This window comes from Ursus arctos, unplaced genomic scaffold (genome assembly GCF_023065955.2).
Source record: "Ursus arctos isolate Adak ecotype North America unplaced genomic scaffold, UrsArc2.0 scaffold_1, whole genome shotgun sequence".
NCBI lineage: Eukaryota > Metazoa > Chordata > Mammalia > Carnivora > Ursidae > Ursus > Ursus arctos.
The window spans coordinates 52,172,729-52,188,712 of NW_026622763.1; the positions used below are offsets into that span (position 1 = coordinate 52,172,729).

The 15,984-nt window shown below is 38.3% G+C and overlaps 1 protein-coding gene across 7 annotated transcripts in view; it reads left to right on the forward strand.

Moving 5' to 3' along the window:
- Positions 1-15,984, forward strand: part of RAPGEF4 (Rap guanine nucleotide exchange factor 4) — a 273,452-nt gene that overhangs the window by 88,360 nt on the left and 169,108 nt on the right. The gene's annotated exons all lie outside the window — the stretch shown is intronic.

The following is a 15,984-nucleotide window of genomic DNA, read 5'->3' on the forward strand; positions in this document are numbered from 1 at the left end:
CTTGAAATTTTGGATTTCCTATAACTACCTAATCCTCCATTTAAAATTTTTTATTGTCCCTCTGTTTCTATCATTTTTTATATTAATCACCTGTCATAGTATGTATCATTTATTAAGTACCTACTCTGGAGGCTAGAACATTAGTTATGCAGCAAGTATATATAGACCATCTGCTATGTGTAAGATATTCCGAGAGTTGCTGGGAATGGGTTCCCCAGAAGATACAGGCGTGGTCTTTTTTCTCAAGGAGATTATGTAGGTCTTAGGTCTTTACTGAGTGCTAAATGGGCCTCAGGCAAGAGAGACAGATAAAAACCACTTTTAGGTGAGGTTAACAACTTGAAGGAGGTTAGGGGTCTGTACTTGGCTTTGGAAGGTAAGTGGGATTTGAGAAGGCCAAAAAGAAGTGGAGGGTATTTTAGTCGATTCCAGTTATCTGTTGCTACATAAAAAACTACCCTAAAATTAGTCACTTAAAACAACCACACATTTTTTTATTATTTAAATTTAATTTAGTTAACATATAGTGTATTATTAGTTTCAGGGACAGAATTCAGTGATTCATCAGTTGCATATAACACCCAGTGCTCATTACATTACATGCCCTCCTTAATGCCCATCACTCAATTACCCTGGCCCCCCAGACCCCTCTCCTCCAGCAACCCTCAGTTTGTTTCTTAGAGTTAACTGTCTCTTATGGTTTGCCTCCCTCTCTATTTTTATCTTATTTTATTTTTCCTTCCCTTCCCCTGTGTTCATCTGTTTTGTTTCTTAAATTCTACATATGAGTGAAATCGTATGGTATTTGTCTTTCTCTGACTGGCTTATTTCGCTTAGCATAATACCCTCCAGTTCCATCCACGTTGTTGCAGATGGCAAGAGTTCATTCCTTTTGATGGCTGATGCAGAGAAAGGGGAACCGTCTTACACTGTTGGTGGGAATGCAAACTGGTGTAGCCACTGTGGAAAACAGTATGGAGGTTCCTCAAAAAGTTAAAAATAGAACTACCCTGTGACCCAGCAATTGCACTACTAAGTATTTATCCAAAGGATACAAAAATAGTGATACAAAGGGGCATATGCACCCCAAGGTTTATAGGAGCAATGTCCACGATAGCCAAAATATGGAGAGAGCCCAAATGTCCATCAACAGATGAATGGATAAAAAAAGATGTGGTATACAAAACAACCACACTCTTATTTTGCTCACAAATGTGCAATTTGGATAGAGCATGGCAGGGGGTAGGGGTGGGAGAGAACAGCTTATCTCTGTTCCTCTTGGGATCATTAGGGGACAACCTAGAGGATAGCTAGGGGCTGAAATCAGCTGAAGGCTCTCTGCTGGTATGTCTTTCGGTTAATGCTGGCTGTCAGCTGGCCTTTCCACGTGGCTGCTTGGCTTTCTCCTAGCAAGGAGTCTAGTATCAAGAACCAATGTCCTGGGGCGCCTGGGTGGCACAGTCGTTAAGCGCCTGCCTTCGGCTCAGGGCGTGATCCTGGCATTCCGGGATCGAGCCCCACATCAGGCTCCTCCGCTATGAGCCTGCTTCTTCCTCTCCCACTCCCCCTGCTTGTGTTCTCTCTCGCTGGCTGTCTGTCTCTGTCAAATGAATAAATAAAATCTTTAAAAAAAAAAAAAACCAATGTCCTGAGAGAAACGGGCAGAAGCTCCTTCAATTTTATGACCTACCGTGGAAGTTATCCATTGCCACGTTGATCATATTCACAGGTACACCCAGATTCAAGGAGACGGACCTAGGCCCCACTTTTAACTCATTCAGGTCACATTGTAGGAAGAGCATGTAGGATGGGAGAGATTGCTGTGGTCCCTCTGGAAAACATAGTCCGCCACACAGGTATGGAGTTAGAGCAGTGAGGTTATAGAGGTGGTAAAGTTACAGGTGCTGGGGAATCAGTTTGAGTAGAACGGAGAATTTGTGGATAGAAGCCTGGGAAAATGGATAGGAATCTAAGCCAAAGAATCTGGACTTGGATCTGTTGACACTAGTTGAGTCTTTAGAGTTTTTGCTGGGATCACAGTGACAACAAGAATGATATGGCTGTAGAATGCTCTATAGTATGAGGGGGAGGTTGAAGGGGGCACAATGACCGAGCATTTATCACCTCAGTCTAGATATACTGTGATAAGGCCATGCCTCAGGTGAATATAGTCTAGAAAAAGTGAGCAGGTGTGAGAGATGTTGCCAGGGAATATAGGATGTTAAAAATAATTGGAAAAGAGGAGTAAAGGAAAAGAAAAAGGGATATTGTCACTCTTCAGAGCTAAGTAGAAATCTAGACTCTGTTCTTGAGGACATGAGGATATTTATAATCCCTATCCCATTTGTGAATATTCATATTCATATATTTCATTGCAGCCATTTTGATTTTGACTCTGTTTGATTTTGAGATTGTGGGCCTGAATCCCCATTTATAGAAGAGAAAATTAAGTAATTATCCAAGTGTCCTATACTAGAATCTCTTCTCTGTAAAGGCCAATCTGTGAAGGCCTTCTCTGTGACCACCAACTAAATCTTGAAATCTGTGCACTAATTAATATCTACAGAAATAGCTCTTGTTCTGACACCAGGTGGCTGGCTAGCTTATATGTGACAGCAGCTAGTACTTTGCCATTAAATTGTTAATCCTTTCAAGGCAGGGCTTGTGTAGCGTTTGTGTTATTTGCCTTACACGTAGAAGAAGCTTCATCTTTGAGGCTGAATGCAGTTGATATATATGTAAAGCAAAGACTCTTCTCGTAGATACAAGTGAGGCTGTATTTTATGGTTGGTCAGTGCATGCTGCCGAATAAGTCTGCGTGCTCCGTCTTGCCCAGCCCCTGGGGAGACTTGGAGCAGGGACAGCCTCCCAAGGGAAGAATGGCTGTGGCCTTACCCTGTCCTCTCTTGCAAATCTCATCTCAACGTCCTAAGCTGGGGTTGTGAGACCCGGGGCAGAAGCTGGGGTTCAGTATGTAAGGCATGTTCATAGTTTTCAGATGCCACACGGGAGAATAGGTCTGGAGAATAAGGACACACTTCCATCTCACGCTTTTCTACTGTGAAGGCAGCCTCTGCTTTTCATGGAGCGAAAATTACTTCTGGACTTCTCACCTCCCCTTATTTGCCTCCTTCCTCTCCTACACCCCATGGTGAATCAGCTGTATGCTCTCAAGCATGAGATTCAATTACTTTTATTGTTAGGCTTGGCTATGATTGTCTTTAATAGTCAGAAAATTATCCAGCATCTAAAAAGCACAATTAAAAAATTCAGCCACAGTGTGTCCCTCTGAGTTTTGGCTGGCAGCAAAAAAGTAATTCTTCTGAGGAGTTCTTATAGACATTTGGCATTTAGTACTTGCTCTCCAAATTTTATTTCATAAATGGAAGGCTGAGGTTTTGTTTCTTTTTTTCCACTCCATTCAATTGCAGGCATATTTTAACCAATCTCAAAATGAAAGTATCAATTTAATGTCATCTCTGAGGTAGAAAATATTTTGTAGCTGATAATCCTTACTTTCTATGTACACCACCGATCAAACATATGAATACTAAGCATGTTCAGACCCTGGTTCTAGCCCTAAATAAATTGGCATCCTTGGGAAACTTTAATTCGCTAGCAACTTGTCTTCTTATTGGGAAGAAGGAAAGAACATTTTAACCAGCTTTATAGATAGTCTGATAGGAATACCAGTGCAAATGATATTGGTGAAAAAAGTACTCTAGGAATCATCGTGGACGATAGTGACTCAGGGCATTTGCTGTAAGGATCATGTGGAAGTCACTGCAGGCCAGGCTAGAGCTGCTTTGAATTATATGGGAACAGGGAGTCTTAGAGCTTTATGGACCTAAAGTATTTCTGACAAACAGCAAGTCTTTCGTAATACGCCACGGCTCAATCCAGGACAGGAGAAGTCATTGCCTCCTACACTTTCAGGGAGCAGGAAGCCATGGTAGCAACACTTAATGAATGGCCTGACAGCTCAGGGAACATCCCTGCCTGTGTTGTTGTGAATGATGCGAACCAGTTTCAAGTGGGCAGGATTAACACGCAAACCAGGCCCAGATTTTTTCTTTTAATTAATATCTGATGTTTGGCAATCAGGGAAAAGGTAATAGAGTACAGCAAACAGATTTCTTAGAGCTATGCTGTCACCTGGACTAAGACATCCTGCCATGAGATGGCAAGGGACAACAGCTGGCCCCCCTGTGGCTACCAGGGAATGGATTTGGCAAATGAAAGGGAAATGTGGAAATATTCCTCAGACATGGCCACAACTTTGGGTAAAATGCATAAACATAAAACTGACCATTTGAGCCATTTTAAGCATACAATTCATTGGCATTAAGTACATTCATCATGTTTTGCAACCATTACCACTATCTCCTTCCAGAACTTTTTCATCACCCCAAAAGGAAATCACATACCCATTTAGCTGTTCCCCCCTCCTTCCAGCCCTGGCAACCAGTGAGCAGGTATTTTTTAGAAAGGTCCCTGAGGTTGGGAATTAGGAGCTGGGGGTTCTTTTCAACTCTGAGCTGACTCCTGTCTTTGTTTTTTCCAACAACATAGCAGTCCCCTCATAACAGCATGATGGCAAACCTATAATTTATGACTCCCTTTGCAAAGCTTTTAAAACAACTGTAGTGAGGTGTATTTATATATCATAAAATTCACCCATTTCGAGTGTATAATTCAATGGGAATCTTTACGAGGTGGCACAACTATCACCACCATCCGGTTTTAGAACAGTTTCATCCTCCTGCTTAGATCCCTCATGGCCATTTATAGTTAATCATATCCCACCCTCATCCCTGGGCAATCACAGATCTGCTTTCCATCTCTACAAATTTGCCTCTCCTGGACATTTCTTATCAATGTAATCATGTGATATGTGGTCTCCATTTCTGGCTCCTTTCACTGAATATCCGGTTTCTGAAATTCATCCATGGTGTAGTGTATGTCGGTAGTTTTTTTTTTTTTTCATTACAGTATTCCATTGATTGAATGTACCACCTTTTATCTACCCATTCACTTGCAAACATTTTGTGGACCCCACACACTTTCTTTGTGCAATTCTGCGACTCTGTGCAAACATTTTAGAGGAAGTTTCTTGTCTGCAAATTCTAGAGGGTTATGTTATTGGATGTCCTCTAATATGCCCACTCACTAAGGTTCTGTCCAACACAAGTCCCCAGGGCAGATTCAGATTCTTAGATCATTCATTTATTCAGCAAATGTATGTTGAGACCTCACACCCTGCCGTGCTCTGTGCTAGACACAAGGGATATGTGCCAGTGCTCTGGGAGTTTCTGCTCTAAGTCGAGAGACAAAGCTGTCTTCACACCGTGCACAGCTCCCCTTCTGGTGGGTCAGAGGAGCATACACATTCTATTGGGACCGATGTTTGGTCACTGGCAGCTTTCTCTGTCCCCCCCACCCTGCCCTGAACTTCTCACTCCTCAAATATTTGATGCTCCTCTGAGGTGCTCCCATTTCATCCTGAGTTTCCAGCACATTTTGTTTGATGTCTCTTCTATCTCTGGGATGTGAGCAACTTGGGGATAGCATGGTGTCTCTGTATATGCCTTGAGTGTAGAAATGAATGATGAATGAATGACTCTTACTGATGAATGCAGGAAGGGATGAAGGAGCAAATAGAAGAATTAGGGACAACTGGCCTCTTCAGATCTCTTGACTTCTAGACATACTTGTTCCCTCTCTAGTTGGAGTCAGCAGTTACATGGTTGCCTCTCCAGAGTGAAGGCACAAGTACACAAGAGAAAACACAGTAATCTGAAATTCTCTCCACTCCTTGGAACACAGGCTTGACATAAACTTCTTATCACTGTCATTGATATTTTAATAATATCCCTAGGGCCATTCTCCAGGCAGACTATTTAGGGAAACAATATGAAAATGGTCTTGCATGGCAGGGTGACCAGGCCCAGATGCCAAAGGTAGTGACTTAGAATGGCTTCTCCAGCCTGTCTCGTGGCCCCTCCCTGCTCTGTTCTGCCACCACCCGGCTCATGCTCTTAGCTTCCTCCTTGACTCCTGCCCTGGGTCATCCTGCCTGACCAGAAAGCCAGGAGTGAAGGGGACAGGACACATCCTGTGTATTCCTGTGGGACACTGGGCTGAAGGTGGAAGAGGGAAGACCCAGGAGGCTCCACCAGGCAAGGTGTTTCATGTGGAGAAGAAAACAGGTGGTTCTTGAGGGCTCTACTTCTTGCCACTTCTGGTGGCTGGGGTCTAATCAGAGTCCCATTAAAATTACTGGGACAAAGCATTAAAAAGGGAAAAGACATGGAAATGTCTAGTCTTGGAGATTAATGAAGGTTATTTGAAGCTTTATTAATAGGCTATAATTATTTTTAAGATTACGTTATTTTGTAGGACTAAATACATATGTGTTATCTACTTTAATAGGACAATGTTTTAGCCTTCTCCATCTTGGGATAACTGTGGAGATTTTCCTTTATTTTCACGGTCATTGGTTGGGGCCTGTTGGTTTGATCGATCATACAAATGCACTTCATGGCTGGTGGCCATCATACTACTGTGGAGGGTCTACTATGGACTAACGTGTCCCTCTACCCATTAGAGAAGGACTCTTCATCCCTGGATGAACCCTAGCCTGCTGGGTTCCATTTCTTATTGGCAGAGAAAGATTGAGATGCTAGTTGGAGAGAAATTACCTTGGGTTCGGGTTGATTCTATTTTTGCTTAGCATCTTTGCCATTTAAAACGTGCTCATGCTTGAGGCACCTCAAATACATTTTATCAATTCTAAATTCACATACAGAGATACTTCTCTCTGAGCCAGCTCCAGTGAAAATGCAGTGACACCTGGTACTAATCTTGTGAATCGAAAGTCAGAGGGTACATTCTTTTTTTTCTCCTTCTTGACACTTTGCTTTTAATTTGCACTGGATCCTTTCTGTTGAGTTAGTAATTTCATTTTAAGTATAGAAATCAAGTTTAATTAAAGCTTTCTTGCCATTTAAAATAATAATTTGTTTATTTAGCATTCTTAATTACCTTGAGTAAATTGCCTATAGAAGCTCACCTAATTCATTTGTTTGTTCAAATTATTACTGTCATTTGCATATTTTGAAAGACACCACTTTAATGAAACACTGGGGTGAAGTCAGGGCAGATGATACTTTCTGTGGCAAATGCTAAGGCAGTGGTCTTTCTGCTCTTGTCTGTTTGTTCAGCTGGTAGGTTTGCATCATCCTCCTGAGTTTTCACAAAAGATCAAAGTTTTAAAAAGCTTCAGTATCAGAAAATCATTAGTAATGAAATGTCGGGGTGAGGGGGCAATTTAATGACTGTGAGCAGCATTCAGGTCCAGCCAGAAACGGCCCCTTATGCATCTCCTTTTAGCTTCTTGTAACGAATGCGAGTATGCCTCTCCTTAACCCCAACATGTGTTCTTGCAGACTTGAGGGTATATATAACATTTCTAGTGCATGTGAGGAACTTAAAATAATTTGTGGAAAGGCTTTCTGTTAATAGTGGGAAAAAATGTGATATTGAATAAAGGCAACAATTTTATTCTGAGGGTGTTACAACCATTTATCAGTGTTAATAAATAACCACCTATAGGAGAGTTCAGAGAATTTATATTGATAAATAGGTAAGAATGATTTTTTTATTTGCTTATCAATTACTTTAGGTTTTAAGTATGGGTCTTAGCTCATAATCTTTGGGAGTGTTATTTTGACTGTTCTTTGGGAGCTTTTCTTTTCTTTTTTTAGCATGGAGGAATGAGGGATTTCTTCATGGTTCTGCACAAGTTTGCAGGATAATTTGATTGAATCAGTTTCTGATTTATTGATTTTAAGTAAATCCCGAGTTCCTAAACTTTAGAAACTGACTCATAGTTCCCACTATAAAAAAAACAATTTGATAGAGCATAATAGAACACGTTGCATTAATTTAAGTATCTCCAGCTTTCCTATTGCCTATAACCAAAATGTGGAAAACATTCTAACAAGAGCCCTTCATTAGTGTTAGTTATGTACTAAGAGCATCTCTGAATGATGTGGCCAGAAGGCATATCTCAAATAGGAAACATTCTCTCTTTTGTACTAATGGATTATTTGTAGAGAAAGTGCATATGCATCTTATGGAACACTAGTAATGAAAGTAAATGAATAACAGAGCCAGTTTTTGATGTTTGCACTCCAATTTAAAGGTCTATGATAAAGGCAGGAAGATCGCTCCTTTCTGAGCCTGGTTGGGCCTGCACCCTACTCTTCTCTCTTTGTTCATGAAGGTACAGCCCCTGGTCCACCATTAATAGGGCATGCACTTTTAGACCTTCTCCCTGTCGTAACAGGAAGGATGCTATCCTGATGCTCAGGGGTCCTGCTGTGGTGACTTAGTAACCCCATGACCTTGGGCAGGTTACTTCCCTGGACTTGTTTCCTTTTGTGGAAAGCGGTTGTCTGTAGAAGAACTAGAGATTTTTTAAGGTCATTCTAATTAAAATTGTGTGCTTTCAGTGGAAATGGATTATCTCTCATCTGTATTCCTACCCACAGTCTCTATGCATCCAGGTGTGGGAGTTCAGGAAGCCAATTCCTGGAGTCCAGGTGGAGTGAGAAGGTATGCATTAGAGTGAAGCAGGTTGGCTCACAGGGGCATCAAGCCTACTGCATTATCATGCTCTCAATTCTGATGAGCCCACCTGTGCCCACACACTGAACCTTTGACCTTGCCTGGGTTTGTAACTCTTCCCACTCCCACTTAGGGTAGAGAGAGGTGGGGATGCTGAAGGATCTTAGAGACGCAAGTATCTGGAATATGCTCTTGATGTCTAAAATAAAATGCTACCTTTGTTTAAAGAACACAAAAGAAGAATTCTTTTCCTCTTGTTTGACTTAGGAAAAAAAAGGACTCTAAACATTGTGACTTGTAAATGTTGATATATTTTCTGGCATTAGTAAGGGATTTTATCTTATTTTGTAATTTACAAAGTAAAAATATCAATAAATATTATTAAAAATTCAAACCATATACAAAAGATGTTAAGTAAAAAAATGAAACTCCTTTTTACTTTCACTCTCGGGGGGCTATCCACTATTAACACGTCTATTTGGCTATTTCCCAGGCATTTTCCTATGCACATATCAATGCAATTATCATATATGCCTATCTTTTTGCCTTAAAAACTGAATTATACTGTAAATACAATTATGCCAACTACTTTTTTTTTTTTACTTAAATGCCTTTCGTAGATATTCTGCTGTGAGAATACTTATAGATCACGGCAAGGTATGCGTTCGTTAAAAACAGCTGGAGTTGTTTGTGTAACTATGTAGACACAATAAATCATAGAAGAGCAGTAACTCAGTAGTATGTACCATACTTTTTCTTTCTGTTTTAGGAATGGTAGTGAGAATTGGCCATTCTCTAGGCAGCCTGGTGTTACTTGCCCTGAACTTTTTCATAACCTGGTTCCCAGAATGAAGATAACTTTATTCCTTAAAGTAGCTCTCTATTAGCTATTCTGATGAATAAATATATACTCATTGTCAATAAGCTAATATGTAACTCTTCCAGATTTTATATTTAGGTATATGCATTTTTAAATTTTGCTTAATGCTTATGCAGTGCTAACTATGTGTCAGGCACAGTTCTAAACATGTTTCAAATTTAAACTTATTTGATTCTTATGACAACTATATGAGGTAGGTACCATTATCGCATTTTAGTTTCCTTGTGATTTTTTCATCTAAACAATTATGTTATCTGCAGAAAATGGGAGTCTTATTTCTTTCTCTCTAACCTTTATGCCTTTTATTGATCTTTCCTGCCTTGTTGTACTGATTAGGACATCCAGCACTGGGTGAATAGAATTGGTGAGAGTAGACATCTCTCGTTACTGATCTTGGGGAAAAGCATTCAATATATCACCATTAAATAAGATTATAACTGTAGATTGAGGAAATCGCCCTTCCATATTTAATCCACTGAGAGTTTTGATCATGAATTGGTATTGAACTTTGTCAGATGCTTTTCTGAGTATATTGAAATTCTATATGGTTTTTCTCTTTTATTCTGGTGGTACATCTATTATAATAATTGATTTTTAAATGTTAAAACTGCATTACATTCCTAAGATAAACCCTACTTGGTCATGATGTCAAACAGGGTGATTATCTTTGTATATTACTAAATTTTATTTGGTAATATTTGTTAAGGAATTTTTGTATCTATATTCATAGATACTGAGCTGTAATTTTCTTTTCTCATAGTATCTTTGTCAGGTATCAGGGTTAAGCTGGCCTCATAAAATGAGTTGGGGAAGCTTCCATCCTGCTCCATTTTCTGAAAAAAAGTTTGTGTAAGATTAATATTATCTTTTCCTTAAATGTTTGATAGAATTCACCATGAAACCATTTGTCCTGGAGTCTTCTTTATAGGAAGAATTTTGATAGTGTATTCAATTACTTTAAGAGAGATTGAGCTATTAAGATTTTTAATTTCATCTTGTGCTGATTTTGGTAAATTCTATTTTTTAAGAAATTTGTCCATTTTATCTAAGTTTACAAGTTCACTGACAGCAAAGTTGTTTATTAGAGTTACTTATTATCCCTTCAATATATTCAGATCTCTAGAGACATCTTTTTCATTCCTGATACTGGCAATTTTTATTCTCTCATTTTAATTTTTCTTGATCAGTCTAGCTGGGAATTTGTGAAATTTGTTGATCTTGTAAAGAACTAACTTTTGGTTTTCTTGATTTTCTCTATTGTTTTTGTTTTTTTTTCATTGATTTATGCTCTTTTAAACTTCCTTTTGTTTCCTTTGGATTTAATTTGTTCTTTTTTCTAGCTTCTCAGGTGGAGACTTGAGTCACTGCTCTTATACCTTTATCCTATAGGATAAAGGATATCCTATAGTTTCTACTGTAAACCCTTATAGCTATAAATTTCCCTCTAATTACTTAACTATGACACACAAATTTTGATATATTGCATTTTCATTACTCTTTACTTCAAAATACTTTCCCTGTGATTTCTTCTTTCTTTCACAAGTTCTTTAAAAGTGTGTTCTCAATTTCCAAATATTTGGGGCTTTCTAGATATCTTATTGTTACTCTTTTTAGTTTAATTAAATTATGGTCAGAAAACATCTTTGGTAGAATTTCAGTCATTTGTAATTTATTGAGACTTTGTCTGTAACACACCAAATTGTCTGTGTTGGTGAACGTACCATGTACACTTGAAAAGAATGTGTATTCTGCAGTTGTTGGGTGCAGTGTACTATAAATGTCAACTAGGCCAGTGTAGTTGATAGTGATATTCAGGTCTTCCGTGTTCTCACTGTGTTGTGTGTGTGTGTGTGTGTGTGTGTGTGTGTGTGTGTGTGTGTGTTTGTCTTGTTCTATTAATTACTGAGAAAACAGTCTTCAAATCTCCAACTATGATTTTTGGATTTGTCTATTTACTCAGTAATTCTGTCAATATTGTTTAAAATGTTCTATTATTAGGCACATATCCATTTATTATTTTTACTTCTTTCAGATGAATTGCCTTTTTTACCATTATGAAGTGTCTCTTTGGTAATACTCTTTGCCTTAAAATCTAGTTTGTATGATATTAATATAGTCATTCCAGCTTTCTTATGCTTTCTCTTTTTCCATGCTTTTATTTTCAAACTGTCTGTTACACGTATTAAAAGATATGGAGAACATATAGATGAGTTTTAATTTTTTACCCATTCTGGCAATTTCCATTTTTTAATTGGAGTGTTTCATCTGTTTACATTTAATATAATTATTTATATGTTTGGATTTAGATTTACCCGTTTGCTATTTGTTTTCCCTTCATCCCATCTACTTTTGTTCCTCTCCCTTACTTTCAGGCCTTATTTTGATTTAATTGAATATATTTTAGAATTCTGCATTAGTTTGGTTCTTCAGGAAGCAGATGCCAAGATGAAGTTATCTGTGCAAGAAAAAGAGCAGGCATCTGACATCTGTGAAAGGAGGGAGCAAGAACGGAGGATAAGGTAGAAAAAGCCTCAAACCGTATTATGATTTTGAGAAAGTCTCTGCCAGCCTGATGGAGGATTTTGGTCAAAGATCGCTGATAGATGAGTGTTGCACTGGGCAGAATCGGCCGACTGCGCATATCCCTGTCATGTTCAGTCAGGGGCTAACTGCAAAGAACATAGGCTTGATTCACTCACAGTGGATCCCAAAGGTGCTACCACTGGATGCTGTCAGCTAACTCCTCACGGCTGACTGTCAGGTTTCTTCTAGGAGGGAGATCCAAGTGAGGCACCCTTCATGGCTACCACAAATTCCATTTTAATTTTTCTATTGGTTTTTTTTTAATTGTCTCTCTTTGCATTAATTTTTAGTGGTTGCTGTAGAGATTACCACATATATTTTTAGCTTTTCACACTCTACTTGGAGGTAATACTGTGCTGCTTCATGTCAAGCATTGGAACATGGCAACTGCTTCGCTTCATTTACTGGCCCCTCCATCCTCTGTGCTGCCATTGCCGTGTATTATGTTAGAAGTCCCACGATAGAGTGTTATAATTTAAGAAAAAGAAAAAGTCTATGTCTTTTAAAGAATTTCAAATGAGTGTGTGTGTATGTTTGTGTGTGTGTTTTATACTCACCGGCATATTTACCATTTGCCATTTTCAGTGATCTTCATTCCTTCCTTAGACCCAAATAACCATTTGTGGAATTTATTTTTGTCCGGTAGAACTTTCTTCAACCTTTCAAGTAGTGCAGATCTGCTGGCAATTAACTCTTCTAGGTTTTGTTTTTCTGAAAATGTCTTCATTTAGCCTTCATTGTCTAAGAATATTTTTGCCGGATATAGAATTCTGGCTTGACCCCTGTTGCTCTTGTTGGCATTATAAAGATGTCATTCTTCTATGTCCTAGCCTACATTATTTTTGATGAGAAATTAGTACAGGTTTATCCTGTAAATAATATGCCATTTTCCCCTGGTTGCTTTCAAGATTTTCTCTTTGTCTTTAAATTTTAGCAGTTTGAATATGTGCCCTGGCATGGGTTTATATTTTGTTTTGTTTTTATTTATCCTGTTTGGGGTTCACAGAGGTTTTTAAATTTGTAAATTTATATCTTCGTTTTTACCAAATTTTAGCAAATTTGCATTATTATTTTTTCAAATGTTGTTTTCTTTCTTTTCTTTTCTTTTTTTCTCTCTTCACCTATCATTCTGGGATTTCAATTACACATGTATTATACATGCTATTATATCCCACTGGACCCTGAGGCTTTGTTCATTCTTTAAGTTCTTTTCTCTCTTTCATAAATTGGTTAATTTATATTGTTCTATCTTCAAGTTCACTGATAACTTTTTATTCCTTTTTTTCTAATCTGCTGTTAGATCATCCAGGGAATTTTCTTTTCAGATTTTTTGTTTAGTTTTGGAATTTCCAATTATTTTTTTAAACAATTTCTCCTTCTCTGCTGAAATTTCTTTTATATCCTTTAGCATAGTTATAATAACTGCTTTAAAAATCTTTGTGTGCTAATTCCAATATCTGTATCATCTCAGAGTTGGTCTCTATGGATTATCTTTCTTTTGAGGATGGGTTTTCCTGTTTCTTTGCATGTCTAGTAATTTTGGAATGTACCTTGGACATTGTGAGTGACATGTTATAGAGATTCCAAATTATGTCACATACCTTTAAAGAGTGTTGATTTTCTGTTTTAGTATGTAGTTAATTTAATGGAAGTCAAATTCCAAGTTTGTCTTCCCTGTGAAGGAGAGCAGCAGAAAGCCCTGTCATTTTAGCTGGACTACTTGAAGTCTGCTACACACATGTGTAGTATTGGGAGGAGTCAGAAATTTGCTCAGATTATATGTAGTGAATTTGGGGTTTCCCCTCTGTGGCTATCTTCTTTCTGGGGTTTTCTCCCACGTTTTATAGCTGCTGTCATCTCTAATTTCTCAGCTAGTAAGAGGGCAGAGATCTAGCCACCATGTGAAACTGACTGACTGGGTCTCCCCTTAGATAAAAAGCTGTAAAACATGAGTAATTTATCAAGAGTCATTCTTCCAAGTGTTATCCCCACCCACCCACCCCCACCCCTGCACTGTTAGCTCTTGCCTGCTCTTGGTCACTCTTCAGTGCCTTCAGATAGCTATTGTGTTTTAATATTTTATCCAGAGTTGATGATTGTTATCTGTGAGAAGGTTGGTCTGAGTTACTTTTATGACCAAAAACAGAAATCTATTATCCCACTTTTTTTTTTTAAGATTTTATTTATTTATTCGACAGAGATAGAGACAGCCAGCGAGAGAGGGAACACAAGCAGGGGGAGTGGGAGAGGAAGAAGCAGGCTCATAGCGGAGGAGCCTGATGTGGGGCTCGATCCCATAACGCCGGGATCACGCCCTGAGCCGAAGGCAGACACTTAACCGCTGTGCCACCTCTATTATCCCACTTTAGAGATGAATTTGAAAGACACTTTACATTAAGTACCTTACCCAAGGTCATACAGTTGGCAAGTGGTAGGGCTGTGATTTGAACACATGCAGTTTGGTTCCAGAGTCTTAGGATTTCTTCCAAGGGTAGACTTTAATGGCATGTATTTTTAGGACAATGGCAGGAAGTATAGGAAATACTCTTGGACACTTGTGGGGCCTTACAGTGTTAATCCCTTATGCGTTGGGCCATTCTCAAGATCTCATTACTCAGTGGATACTTCTCATGTCTTTGGGCATTTACATTATTTTATGTATAAGTTTACACACAAGTTATATTAAAGGATTATGTTGGTTTTGGTTAATATGTTGTCTTTAGTTATGAGAAATCTCATACTTTCAGGATCTTGTGATGTGCTTCTGGGCCATCTTACTTAGAAACTGGTGAAGTTTATCATGTGGTTCTTTTAGTGATTAAAATAAAGAGAACTTTTGAAGGAAATATCAACAGTAATATAATGTACACAGATTATTTATTGAAGAAACTCAGGACCACAATTATGGGGTAGTTGGCTTTTAAAAATGTAAATCTAAGATTAATTTAGCTAATGCAAATCATAGACCTTGGAAGCATAAAAATAGGACCAAGCTTGAGTATAACTTGTTTTAGAGTTTCTGCTCCTTCCTCCTTGTTTCCGTTTTCCTCCTCTGGCCTAAGTCAGTTTCAGTTAACATTCATGAAATGATTCATTTCATCTTATTCCTCTAACCCTTGATTTTATCTTTACTTTGCAATTTCGAATCCGGCTTGCTTCATGTTGATTTCACCATAGTATGTAAGCTGATTTGTAGTGAAATCTTATTCAAGGATGTTACTTTCAAACTAAAGGAAAAGGCCTATGTAATTTGCTTTCGGAATTCTCTCGCATCCCACACCAGTGTTCAGATACCATACTCATGCTAACTGTATAATAAAGAGCGGGGATTCAATACTTGATAGATTGATGGTTCTGAATCCCAGCCAGTCAGTTCTGGGAAGGTGGGCTTATCTTCTGAGATGAATAAAACTGAGTCCTTGAAGGCCATGATAAAGATTTTGGCTTTCATCCTAAGAATAACCGGAAGCGATGCAGAGTTTTAAGCAGTGGAGTGACAAGCCCAGATTTAAATTTTTAAAATAATTACTCTGGCTGTTTGTGGAGCAGTTTGGTATAACCAAGTTCTAGAGGATAGAAATTAATATAAATGATTTAAGTTTTACCCACGGATATAATCTAGAGGAACTGATACCCCAGATAGTCTTCAAGCAGAACTCCTAAGTTTATTTCTCTCAACTGCAATGTTGAAGAATGTTGAGAAGCGGAAAGTTAGAGATTGATTTTTTTTTTTTTGGTCAAGGGCCCGGAATGTGAGTATTTTGCATATTTGAAAAGAGACATTTTATTTTTATAATGAAAAATTAAAGCAATACAAGTATCAAGGAATTAGGGAATTAGGTATCAAAAAGCTACTAAAAATTCCAGGTCTGTATTTTATGCCTATATGG